This window comes from Alligator mississippiensis, chromosome 5 (assembly GCF_030867095.1).
Source record: "Alligator mississippiensis isolate rAllMis1 chromosome 5, rAllMis1, whole genome shotgun sequence".
NCBI classification, from domain to species: domain Eukaryota; kingdom Metazoa; phylum Chordata; order Crocodylia; family Alligatoridae; genus Alligator; species Alligator mississippiensis.
Window position 1 is genome coordinate 191797921 of NC_081828.1, and position 11614 is coordinate 191809534.

An 11614-nucleotide genomic window follows, 5' to 3' on the forward strand; every position below is an offset into this window, starting at 1 on the left:
TAACTACCCTGGGTTCTTTCTCTGTCAAATGTGGAGAGAGATGCTGTGATACAACTTACATTTATGTTGCTAGACTTCAGAGTTCAGCTTTCTGAATTTAGCTAACAAAACACTTTATTTTCAGCTTCATTTAGTATCCTCGGCATGCCTGGCAGTGCTCTTCAGAGATCTGCTTCTTTATACAGAAGACTCAGTCCCTTTCAAAAGCTAAATTTACAGCTGGGCCTGCTGTTTCCTGTACAGCCATTGTTTTGAAACAAAAGTTATGATCCCTAGGCACTTACAAAAGAATCTTTCTCTTCACTAATTTAATCCATTGTTTTCCTTTTCCTGAATTAGAAATGATGACTTAGTCTATAGCAATCAATCTTGCCACAGTTGACAGTTCTTCAGAATTCAGATAAAATAATGTCTTGTTTTGTAAAACACTGTAAAAATGATGAGAACTATTAGTAAATATTTATCTTAAGAGCAACTCAAACTGTCAGAGTTTCTTCCATTACTTGGCAGTTTAGAACACTTGTTTAATTCGGCTGTGACAGATGTGTTTCATTTTTTATCTAAAACTTGGTTAATCTTTTTTATCTATGGAATTTCTGCTTGCATTTATTGAAATTGGAGTAAAGAAATGTGACTTGGTTAAATATAATCATGAGATTTATTTTGTTTCAAGCCAACAAGGGCGGAGGAGGGGTTGTAGTAGGTACTCTCCTCATGAACTCTTAGACACCAGCTCTGTTTTGGAATAGTTGCACGGCTAAACTTCCTGTCTTGGAGGAATTGTGGCCATCCTGTTGTCTTGGTTAAGTCTGCTTCAGTGGAAATGGCAGTGTCTGCAGTAGTATAGGTTGTATAGGAATTACAGTTCTTATTCTTAATCTTCATTTTCTCAAAGTAGCCATAATTTTCCAAGTGAGAGAACTCTCTACTTGAGAGTGAAAGTCTGGGGGGTTTTTTGTTTGTGTTTTTTTTTTTTTAAAGCAAAACTGATTCACTTGTTTTGGAGGATACCTTTGGAGGAAGGTAACTACTTCTCCCATCATTTAAAAAACAACCCCCCTTTCCCCCCCCCAACAAATTTAGTAGAGCTTAAAGATCAAAAGGGTATATGATACAAAGGTGAAAATGCCCTTTGCTCATTCAGAAAATGTTCATTAAGAAAATCTCCTTTGACTGCTCTAGTGAAAACTGAATTTAATTGGACTACAGGTGTCCTAGTGAAACACTTTATTTATTGTCTATACCAACTGCATGATGCCTAGGTAGTATACAGCTAACTATCCTGATGTAGGTGCGTATCATCTGTTCAGTCAAAAAAAAAGGATGAGCATTAATATCCTGATTTAACAATGCCTAACACTTTAAGACCATGAATTTTACCAGGTACTTGCCTGTCCTTGGCTGCATACAGATGTTCATTTTTACCACAAAAAAAATTCTTCTGGTAAATAATTATAGCTCTGAAACTGGACTATATAGACATTCCTCCAGCACGCTTGCTCGCTCGCTCTCTCTGTCATATATATCACAACGTGCAATAATTTGGATAGACACCATCAGAACATCCTGTCCCAAGCACTTAGCAAGGTGCAGAAGGTATATATATAATACACACACACCCCTCTTGTATCTCATGAGGGTTATTTTCATATATGTATGTGTTAAAGTACCTAACAATGTTAAAACTGTACAGTTCAGCAGTGAAGCCAGTAGATGAGTTATGGCTGAATCTTAATTAATTCCATTGTCTTATGTAACATGAACTACTGAGATGTAATCTTGCATATTTGTTTTGTGTAATCTCTCAAATACCAGATATCACTCTGCTACTTTCTCAACGTATTATGTAATTGACTTAGTTTACCCTGTATTTTTTACCTGACTAATAAGTCACACTATTACAGATCATAGTTTACTGAAATATAGACTGATAAAACACTGGTTGCCTGTCCAGACCAGCTGAATCTGCCTTTTAATTTACTACTTGGTCCCTGGTCCCTTGAATTTCACCTCATGCTGTGCTGCTTATTGGGAGGCTGGGGAAGAAAACTGCAAGATATAGAGTCACAGACTTAAACCATATAAATGCATAGCTAAAAGGGCTTTGTTTTATTTAAAAAAGAGAGAGAGAGAGAGAGAAACGTCTAGTATAAAGCCTAATACTAGAGTGTTATTTATCTGGATGTCCAGTGAAAGGAAGAAAAAACTTACGTGTATCAATTTATTGCCTTTGGTACTTCATGTTTGAGAAATGGTACATGATTAGGCATACACAAAAAGGAGCAGAATTAAGGTTCCACATGCAACTTTAATTGCTATTTCTGTCTCCTGTGTAAGCCTGCCAGTGTTCATTCCATGTAATTTGCAATCAAACTAATGTCTACATTTGGAGGCTTATCCATTTATACAAAAAGTTCAGCCAGTTGCTTTTCTTCATAGCACAGTGTGAGATAATGTATTGAAGGCTTCCACTTCTTTCAGTTGGGTTAGAACTGAATCAAGGGCGATTATTCAGGGTTTTTTTTTTTTTTACAAATCCCTTGTTGCCTTGATGCAATGAAATAATATCCATGCCATTAATGTTACAGATTGAGTATCTTCACTAAATCAGCTTTAGGCCCACTAAAAGTGTTGATTCTATGTGCCTCTGGAGCTCCTTTTATAGCCACTTTATTTCTCTTGGTGCCAATCAAACTGTTCCTACTTCATCACTATTACAGTTTGCAATCAACTACCTTTTTGAGACTCATTTAAATTGAGCGGTTGACCTTTGCACAGTTTGAGGAGTTCTGCCACATTGTATGCATTTGTCTTCCTCTAACCCTGAAATGATTTGTGCTTTTGTTACTTTTGAGAATAGATTGCTATAACTTTTACATACTGACTTACTGAACCAAGGAATTGACACTCTTGTTATCCCAGAATGATGTGGGAGGCTTCTCATAGTAAAGATGCACTGGCATACGTTTCATACTTACCCTTTTGTAACTGTCTTTCTCTGCTAAATAATAACCTTTTGAAATGTTGTCTCTCGGGACAAATGGGTTCCAAATTCTATCGACTGAGCAGGGGTCAGTTGTTCAAGTCTGTGTGGTACTACCACCAGCAAATATCATATATCCCAGACTCTTCAGCCTGGGGTTTCAAGTACTCCCAGATCCACAGCAGGCATCTACCTGCAAGCCTCAAGCCTGGAGGCCTTGAAGTTCAGATACTCTCTAGTCTTGCTTGCTCCTAGCCAAAATGCCAAAGGAGCAAAGTAGAGGAAAAGCCCAAGATAAATCTCCCATCACCATAAATTGCGTACCCAAAATTCTCACATTTGAAGTCTCACGCAGGGGTCAGCCTGCCTACAGTGTAAGGGACAGGCCTTCACCCTCTAACTATACCAAGACATTCAAGGTCGAGAAGAGGGGCATCTCCCCTGCCTAATAACTGGGAATTAAAAATTAAGCAGCAGGTTAACCATGCTGGAAACATCTGTGATATATGGAGCCACAGTCATTTGCTTATATGCCCTTTATTTATAGCTGTCACGGTGGGGTCCTCGCAGAGGGCCGTGATTTCCTTGAGGCCCTCTCCCCGTGCTACTCCGGCCCGAGGGCACCCTCCATTCTCTCCCGCCACGTCTTGATGGAATATATGTAATAGGGAGGCTGCCTTGTGTTTCCTCGGGCCTGTCAGCTCCTGGACCCCTCGTGGGTCTCCCCGTATAATGGGCGCTACCCAAGCGCCCTAGCCTTATGGGCTATGCGTGGCTCCTACCTCCCCTGATACCACGCCCCAAGCCTCGCAGATGTAAAGGACGTTGTTCGGTCTATACGCCCACTTCCCGGGCCTCCTCTCTAATGTGGCCCACTCTGGGCTCCCTCTCTTGTGCCCAGCTCTTGCTGGGACTCCTGTCTAGCCCACTCTGGGCCTCCCCTGCCGGTGTGGTTCCGCTCCGGGACTCTCCAGCGGGCCTCCGGTCCTATGGGCCAACCGCACGGACACCCTCCCTGACTCTGGCTCCCTGCGCTGCTACTCCCTGTCTTCTCAGGGGCAACCGCAGCGCCCTGCCTTGGTCTGAGGGGGGATTGCCGCACTGGCCTGCGGCCGGGCTCGCTATGCCCGTGCGCCCGCACTGGGCTACTCAACAAAGCACAATGGCGTTCCCCCTCTCTGGGGGCTCGCCGCGCCCACGCTGGGCTACTCAATAAAACCCAATGGCGTTCCCCCTCTCTGGGGCTCGCCACGCCCACACTGGGCTACTCAGTATGGCCCTGCTCTCTAGGGCTGCTCAGTATGGCGCTCCCCCCTTCTCTGGGGCTCGCCGTGCCCGCACTGGGCTACTCAGTAATACCGCCCCTTTCCTGGGGCCGGGGGGGGTCTATGCTCCCCCACACGCAATCCAGGGTCTCGGTCCCCGTCCGCAACCTACGGGTTGCGCCTGCGACCCACTGGCCGCGCTCCTCGCCGCCAGCTGCTCGCGCAGTGGCGTGCGAGCTGCGCCTTCCCTGGCGCTATACAGGGGGCTATGTTCCCCCACACGCAATCCGGGGTCTCGGTCCCCGTCCGCAACCTACGGGTTGCGCCTGCGACCCACTGGCCGCGCTCCTTGCCGCCAGCTGCTCATACACTGGCGTGCGAGCGGCGCCTTCCCTGGCGCTATGAACAATAATGAGCCCTCCTGGCGCTAGGGCACCCCACACTCTCTGGGGTCCCTGTGATTGAGGCCTCCTCCAACCCCTACGGCCTCACCCAAGCCTCCAGGTGTAATAATACAAACACAAAGCAAAACCACAAGCCCCTAGGCTGTAACACAAACGCAAGCCGCCTGGCCATAACTCATCAGAATAGCTCAAGCCTCCAGGGCTATCATGAGCTGTACTTGCCACATCCTCGCTCTCAGAGCTCCTGCCTCTCCGGCTGCTGGCAGAGAACTGCCAGCCTGGCTTCGGCCCTGGGCTTTATAAGGGCCAGGCCCTGCCCCCTACCGGCAGCTGGCTCCCCTTAGTTGCTCCAGCAACCCACAGCTGTGCTCACTTGGTTCTGCCAGGGCTCTCTCCCTGGCAGTTTCTCCTCTCTTAGGAGCAGGCACTAAGGTGCCCTGCGACAATAGCATTCTCATTTGTTGCAGTTCATTTTCCATCCGTGTGCCTGTCTCTAGAAAGAAAAGAAGGTGGAAACTTAACTTTTGTCTACTATTCTCTAGTGCAGAGAGTGAAGCTTCAGGCATCTTTTATGAACAATATAGTGTGATAAGGAATGAAAACCCTAAAGAAGAATGACTGAGTTGACCTCAGGCTATAGTCATAGAGAAGTAGGGCTGGAAAGGACCTCCAGAGGTCATGTAGTCCAGCCCCCTGCCTGAGGCAGCATCGTCCCTATCCAAACCATCACATACAAACCATAATCTAAACTCTACATAAGATTACCATCAACCCTAACAGCACACCTAATACCTTAACCTACCACAGCTAAAGCAGGAGAACTGTGGTAGTCCATGTCCTGCTTCTGTAAAATGTTGTCAATATATGATCAAGAGGTCCTGGATAGAAGTTCCAGAATTGCATCATTAGTGTTATCCCTATTTGGGGATTTGAGGATGTTTATTGCTTGGATACAACATCCATGTCCATCAGGAGTTGATAGTAAAGATACCAGAACAAGGGACACGTGAAAAAAGTATGTGGCGGGGGAAAGCTGGAGACTTAACATAAATTGAGTATGAGTACAGCAGATTCCCCTAGAGAGAGCATCTTCATTATGCAGTTGCATAAGAAGTTTTTGTTTAATACGAAACTAGGGTAGGCCTTTTTACACTTGTGAGGCTTTTTATGTTAGGGAGAGGTATCTGTATGCACATGTTAAAACATTAATTGCATGCAGATCTTATGTCACCCTAAACTATGGAATTCTGGGTAGCAAGCATATGTCCCAGCTGTTGGAACTAACAACCTACCTAAGAACTGCAGCACTGAATGAAGACAGCGGTCAGTTTATCATGTGGCTAGTACTGTGTCAGGGGTGGGAAATTTATTTTTACCCACAGGCTACATAAGGAGTTTTGGGGAGCTGTCATAGGCCAGTTCAGCACTCCCCTGTGCAACAGCTCACCAAACCTCCCTATGTGGGATGGGGCTGCAGGTAGGTGGGGAGCTAGTGTGGGTGTGCGTAGGCAGCAGCTTCAGCAAGGGCAGCTCAGCCCCTGGCACCATTAGCGCTTCCTCTGGGCTGCCCTTCTCCTTGAGGATGGGCTAGAGCTGCTTCCCAGCTTTGGTGACCCAGGTCTGGAGACAGCAGTGGCTGGACAGAAGCTGCTGCTAGGCTCCAACAAAAAGCAAGACTTGTCAGTAGGCATGACCACCTCCCCCTCATTGCTGCTGGGGCCTTCTTGCTAGATCCAGCCTGCAGTCTGTATTTTGCCCACCCTGGTGTACAAAATGTGGCCCGGGGGCCAGATGCGGCTTGCCAGGCCATTCTATCTGGCCTGTGGGACCCCTAAAAAACTTAGAAAATTAATATTAGTCTGCCCTGGGTTGCCTGAGTTGTGGCACTTGATGGCTTGCTAAAACTCAGTAAGCGGCCCTCTGCCCAAAATAATTGCGTGCCCCTGCTGTACTAGATGCTTCAAAAAGTAATGAAGCTGGGTAGTGGGTAGTTAGTGAATAACATGTCTTGTTTCTCCTTGATTAACTCTTGGCTTGTGTCTTGGGGGAAGGAAGTTTTTTATATTCCTGTCAAAACTCTTGTTTTGGTGTCCTGCTCTGGATGCTTGGAATAAGTTTTCTTCCTGCTGGTAATTTTATTTCCCAGTGCAGTTAACAAGCTGGATCAGAGCCTTATCCTGCTGGCACAATGACTCTTTAAAGTAAGAGCAGATCAAGAAATCTTGTGATAAGTGATGGTGACTCAGCAGTGTTGCTCATACTAATGCTTTTGGGCTATGACCTCCATCTTTAAATAGCATTTTAAACCCAATGTTTGCACCATGCAGCTCACAACCCTTCAAAGAGGAAAAAAAAAAAAAAGAGGTGAGAGGGCACTTTGCTTAGTCAGGTAAGTACAAAACCTCCTTGTGGCTTTATCACTGAGTTATGAGCCCTAGCATAACTAGTGGTAAATACTGTGATGAGATGGCAGTCTGACATTCTTTCTATTTAGAAAGAATGGTGCTCATCAGGAGACAGATAGTGAATGAAATGCCACTCTTCTTTATGTGCTTGAATCCTTAAATATACATATACGTTCTGTTCTATAAGAATTCCAGCTATCAGATAAAATGCAGGTTTTAAAATCAAACTTCACATCTTAATTTAATAATACAAAATGAAACCAACTTTTTTTTTCCTTAGACAATTCCCTGGCTGCATTATAATTCATTAAGTGAGGATCCTGGCATCTCTGTCAATTTGAAATTCCACAACACTTTTTTTTTTCTTCTACTAGTTACAGTTGTGGTTCTCAAATGGATGTAAATACCTCTTGGACTGTTTCAGACAGTTCCTACATTTTACTAGCAATAAAACTAGTTCCTAATTTTAAGGATCCTGCTCAGTGAGGAAAAAGAAATATTCCCCTATTTGTAGAGTTCGAGGTGACTTTCAAATGCACCTTTTGTTCAGAAACATGCTTCCTTACAGCTTTCATGTTTTTCTCTGAGACCAAATCCTGTCTCAGGACGGCCATGGTAAACTCTCCTCCTTGGTGTGTCTGTGCCCAGATAAGTAGACGCTCACCTCAAGACCCACTATGGAGTCTTCAGTCGTTCCTCTTCAGGGGAGAAGTACAAGAGAATCTGGCTCCATTGTTGCTTGTGTGGTGTTTCGTTGCCTCTCTCCAATGTTATAGTCATTTTGCTGGTGCTATACTTCAGGAAGTGGCTGGTCCAATGAAAACTACCCCAAATGAAACTAGTGTTAGTAAGAGTGAAGGGCTCATTATCCCAGAGGGAGAGTGAGAAGGGGGAAGGAAAGCTGGGATAGGGAAGAACTTTTACATGGGTCATTTTAGGTTCTCTCAAGCTTGAATATGCTAAATGAGTGAGGTTTTATAAATGAACCAATCGGAATGGCCAGGCACAGGGTACAAGCAGCACTTTTATCCCACGGGAGGAAGATGGGAGGAGGAGTGAATGAGCCAGAAGATAAAAGCTGAAACAAAGCTATGCTGTCCTTCTGAGTCATTCGTGTGGACTGGCTGGTAAGGCTTTCTGCTCCTAAGATACAGAAGTGGGGTCATGATTCTAACAATGGATGCTGGTAAGTTGTGTTAAGCGTACCTTTCCCTGAATAAGAACATGTTTCTGTGAAAGGAACAAACCTAGCAGCTGTTTTAAAAATTTTTTTAAGTAATTCAGTTTTGTGTGTATTTATACCAGGCTTCCTAAGCTGTACAATTCGGTCTTGTATGAGTGTAATGCTATAATTATTCCTTAACTGTTGGTATGTATCCTCTTTGGAAATCTGAGTCCCTGATACCCCTGTGAGTGTCTCCATTAATATGAGCTGTTCTGGCTTCATTAAAGGGACAGTCAATGAGATGGTCACAGCCAGCCCCTAGGGCCTTGGGAGACCAATTCTTATTTCAAGGACAGCAGAGATGAGTACCTATGAAAGATGTAGAATAAACCATCTGCATGTTACACTAAGAAAGAAACATAAGCTAGCAGACAAACCATGAAGTCAAGACATTACTTGTAGCTCCTCAATTCCTCCACTTTCTGCAGATGCTTTGTCCTGTGTTGCTGGGAGGGGGAAGAAGGTGCTCACTGCACTCTAAAATGCTCCGAATCTGCTCCTGTGTTTCAGCTTGTCTGAAAATGGGCTCTTGCAGGAATACTTTTTTTTTCCCTTTTTTGAGTTCTTGAGTAGGGCTCCACCAATAGAAATTTTTGAGGCTGATACAGATAGCTGATTTTTAAGGAGGCATATCAGCTGCTACTGATCTGATTTCTGATACAGCATGGAGAGATGGTGCAGCTAGTAAGTCTCTTGTGGTGGGAGGGGGGAGGGAAAGATTAAGACGCACAGGATGAGAGAGTGGGGCTGGGGCAGGGCGGGGAGTGGGACGGAGCAACGGCTCGTCGGAGGGGAGAGGGGCAATTCCCACTGCTGCACGCACCCCATGAGGGCATGGGGGGAGTGCGTGTGCTCCCCAGATCTGGCAGGCTGTCGCTGTGGGCTGGGCCTGGGACTGCTCTGGGCCTGCCAGATCTGGGCAGGCTCTTCCTGGTTGGGGCTGGGCCAGGTTGCACTGGGGGCGGGCAGTGGCACTGGGTGGGGGCCCGGGGGGGGGGGAAGGGCAGGCTGCAAACATCCCAAACTTTGCTGTAGTGCCCTCCTCAACCCCCTTTCCCAGTGCTGCCACCCATCTGCCCTGAGCGCAGCCTGATCCAGCCCCCACTGGGAAGAGCCCAGTGTAGCCCCAGTCTGTAACTGCAGCCCACCCTGCTCCACCCTGCGCAGATCTGGGGGGGACATGCCCCCCTTGCCCTCCCAGAATGCATGCAGCAGCAGGAGCCACCTCCCCTTTGCACCCATCGGATGAGCTGCGTCTGGGCAGCACCTGCCCCAGCCCCAGCCCCACTCCCTCCTCCATGGCGGGGGTCTTGATCTGCTCCTTCCAATGCTCCTTCCCTCACCCTTCCCTGTCCACCACAACAGACTTACCAGCTGCACACAGCTCTCCATGTTGCCACTCTGTGCTCCTCACCGCCTATGTGCTGCGCTGCAGCTGCACGCATGCATGGGTCATTTATCGGCCACGTTATCGGCTACATCATGTCTATTTCCGATGCAGTCAATTTTCTTTATATTGGTGCCGATCCGATATCAGACCTCTATTCCTGAGTTTGGGAGCAGCCTTTAAAATCCCAGCCACCTGGGTGGTAATAATAAACTGTTTGGCTGTATAATGAAATGAGTTGAGCCCAATCCCATTCCTTGTGGAAGGGAATGTTTCTGTGTTAAAACTGGCATCCTTAAAATTCTTCAGTAAAGAAGGCCAGGGTTTATCTGGGTAGGCATAGGCAGCAGAAGACCAGGACTAATGGGGCTTATCCTCCCCTGCCCTCCCCAAACTAATTTCCCAGCAGCCGGTGACAGTGCCACTGCTATACCCCGCTGTTGCAGCAGCATGCCCAGCACCCAATCTGCACGCTGCCACCGCAGCACCAGTGTGCATCAGCCCCCTCAAGGCCCTGCGGTCAAGTGGGTGCACCCTGCACCACCTAGCCCCTCCCCCAAGTAATATTTTTCTCCCTCTGCTTATGTGGGTAAGGGCAAGGCAGAGAACACCAGTGCTTCTTCTGTACCCGTGGCTACAACCTAGATTTATTGCTTTCAGTTAATTGAACACATCTCGCTGTATTTTAAAGCATGTAAAAAAAAATGAAAGAGAATCTGAAAGAATTATTGCAGTTACTCTTTATACTGTCCCAGGACAGGAGCTTACTTGGGGAGTGAGGAAAGAAGGGAGCCTTGTAAGAGTAATGTTTTACTTTTGAATGTGGTGCTCAAATTGATGCACACATTAGGACAAATCTTACTCGGGACACTTTTTGTATGTGTGGGCAGGGGCAGGTCCAGGATTTTGCAAAGGGCATACAGGAGCAGCAACTAGTATTGCAAGGATGGCAGCACCTCCTGCTCCAGCCTTCATCAGCTCTGGAGCTTCCCCTGCCCTCTAGGACAGCAGGGAATGCAGCAGCAGGTCATGAAGGCACAAAAGGGTAGAAGAGGAATAGGGGAGGGGATGTGCCTCTGAGCACAGAGATGAAAGGGGGTGGGAATTTTTACCTGCTTTGGGGACTTAAAAAAAATTCCCAGGGGCTTCTGCTGCAGCACAGTCTGGTCTGAAAGCGGGGTATGGTCACCACTGCACCACCTCTGGATCTGCTCCTGCGTGCAGTGCAGACACTTTTCCACCTTCTAATGGAAAGTTGACTCTCCCTGGTATTGTGCAGCTGGTTTTATTTGCATTAACGTTTTCTGGTGCTTGAGGGGGTAAACTTGTCTCTTGTTTTCTGCCCCAGTAGTGCAGCTTTCCTTCTTAAGCAACTCTGAAGGGATTGCAAACTGTTGTTTAAGCCATCAACATAAAATCAAAACTTGCCTAAGTGGTCACGACCAGAAGTAGAGACTTTAAGCTATGCTAATGGTTTTAGAGAAGTTGGAAATCAGGTCCTTGCACCAATGAGGTTTCTATTCAAAAGTGATGGAATGCAGCATGTACAAAGAGTTTGAGGTGTACTTGGTTTTCCTTCAGGCTTTTGGCATTTTCAGCCTTCTGTGTTGTTTTGCTCACTATCTCCTCTTCAGTACAGTTGCATCCAAAGGTTCCAGTCAAACTCAAGGCTTTTGTGCAAATGCACACAGTACTTGTGCCCCATTTACAGATGGGAAAACTGATGCTCAGTTTTAAGGGTGGACATGAGAGAGAGTAGTAGGGAAGCAGTTTCATTTAGTTTTTAAAATGTTGCATCTAATCTTGTACTTTAATTTAAAAATATATTTAGCCAGTGTGTCTTTTTACACCATAAAAAACCTATAAGTTTATCATGGTACTTTTTTTAGTTTGTGTTCAATGAAATCTTAACTCTTACATTTTCTATCAGGACAGTGTCATTAGT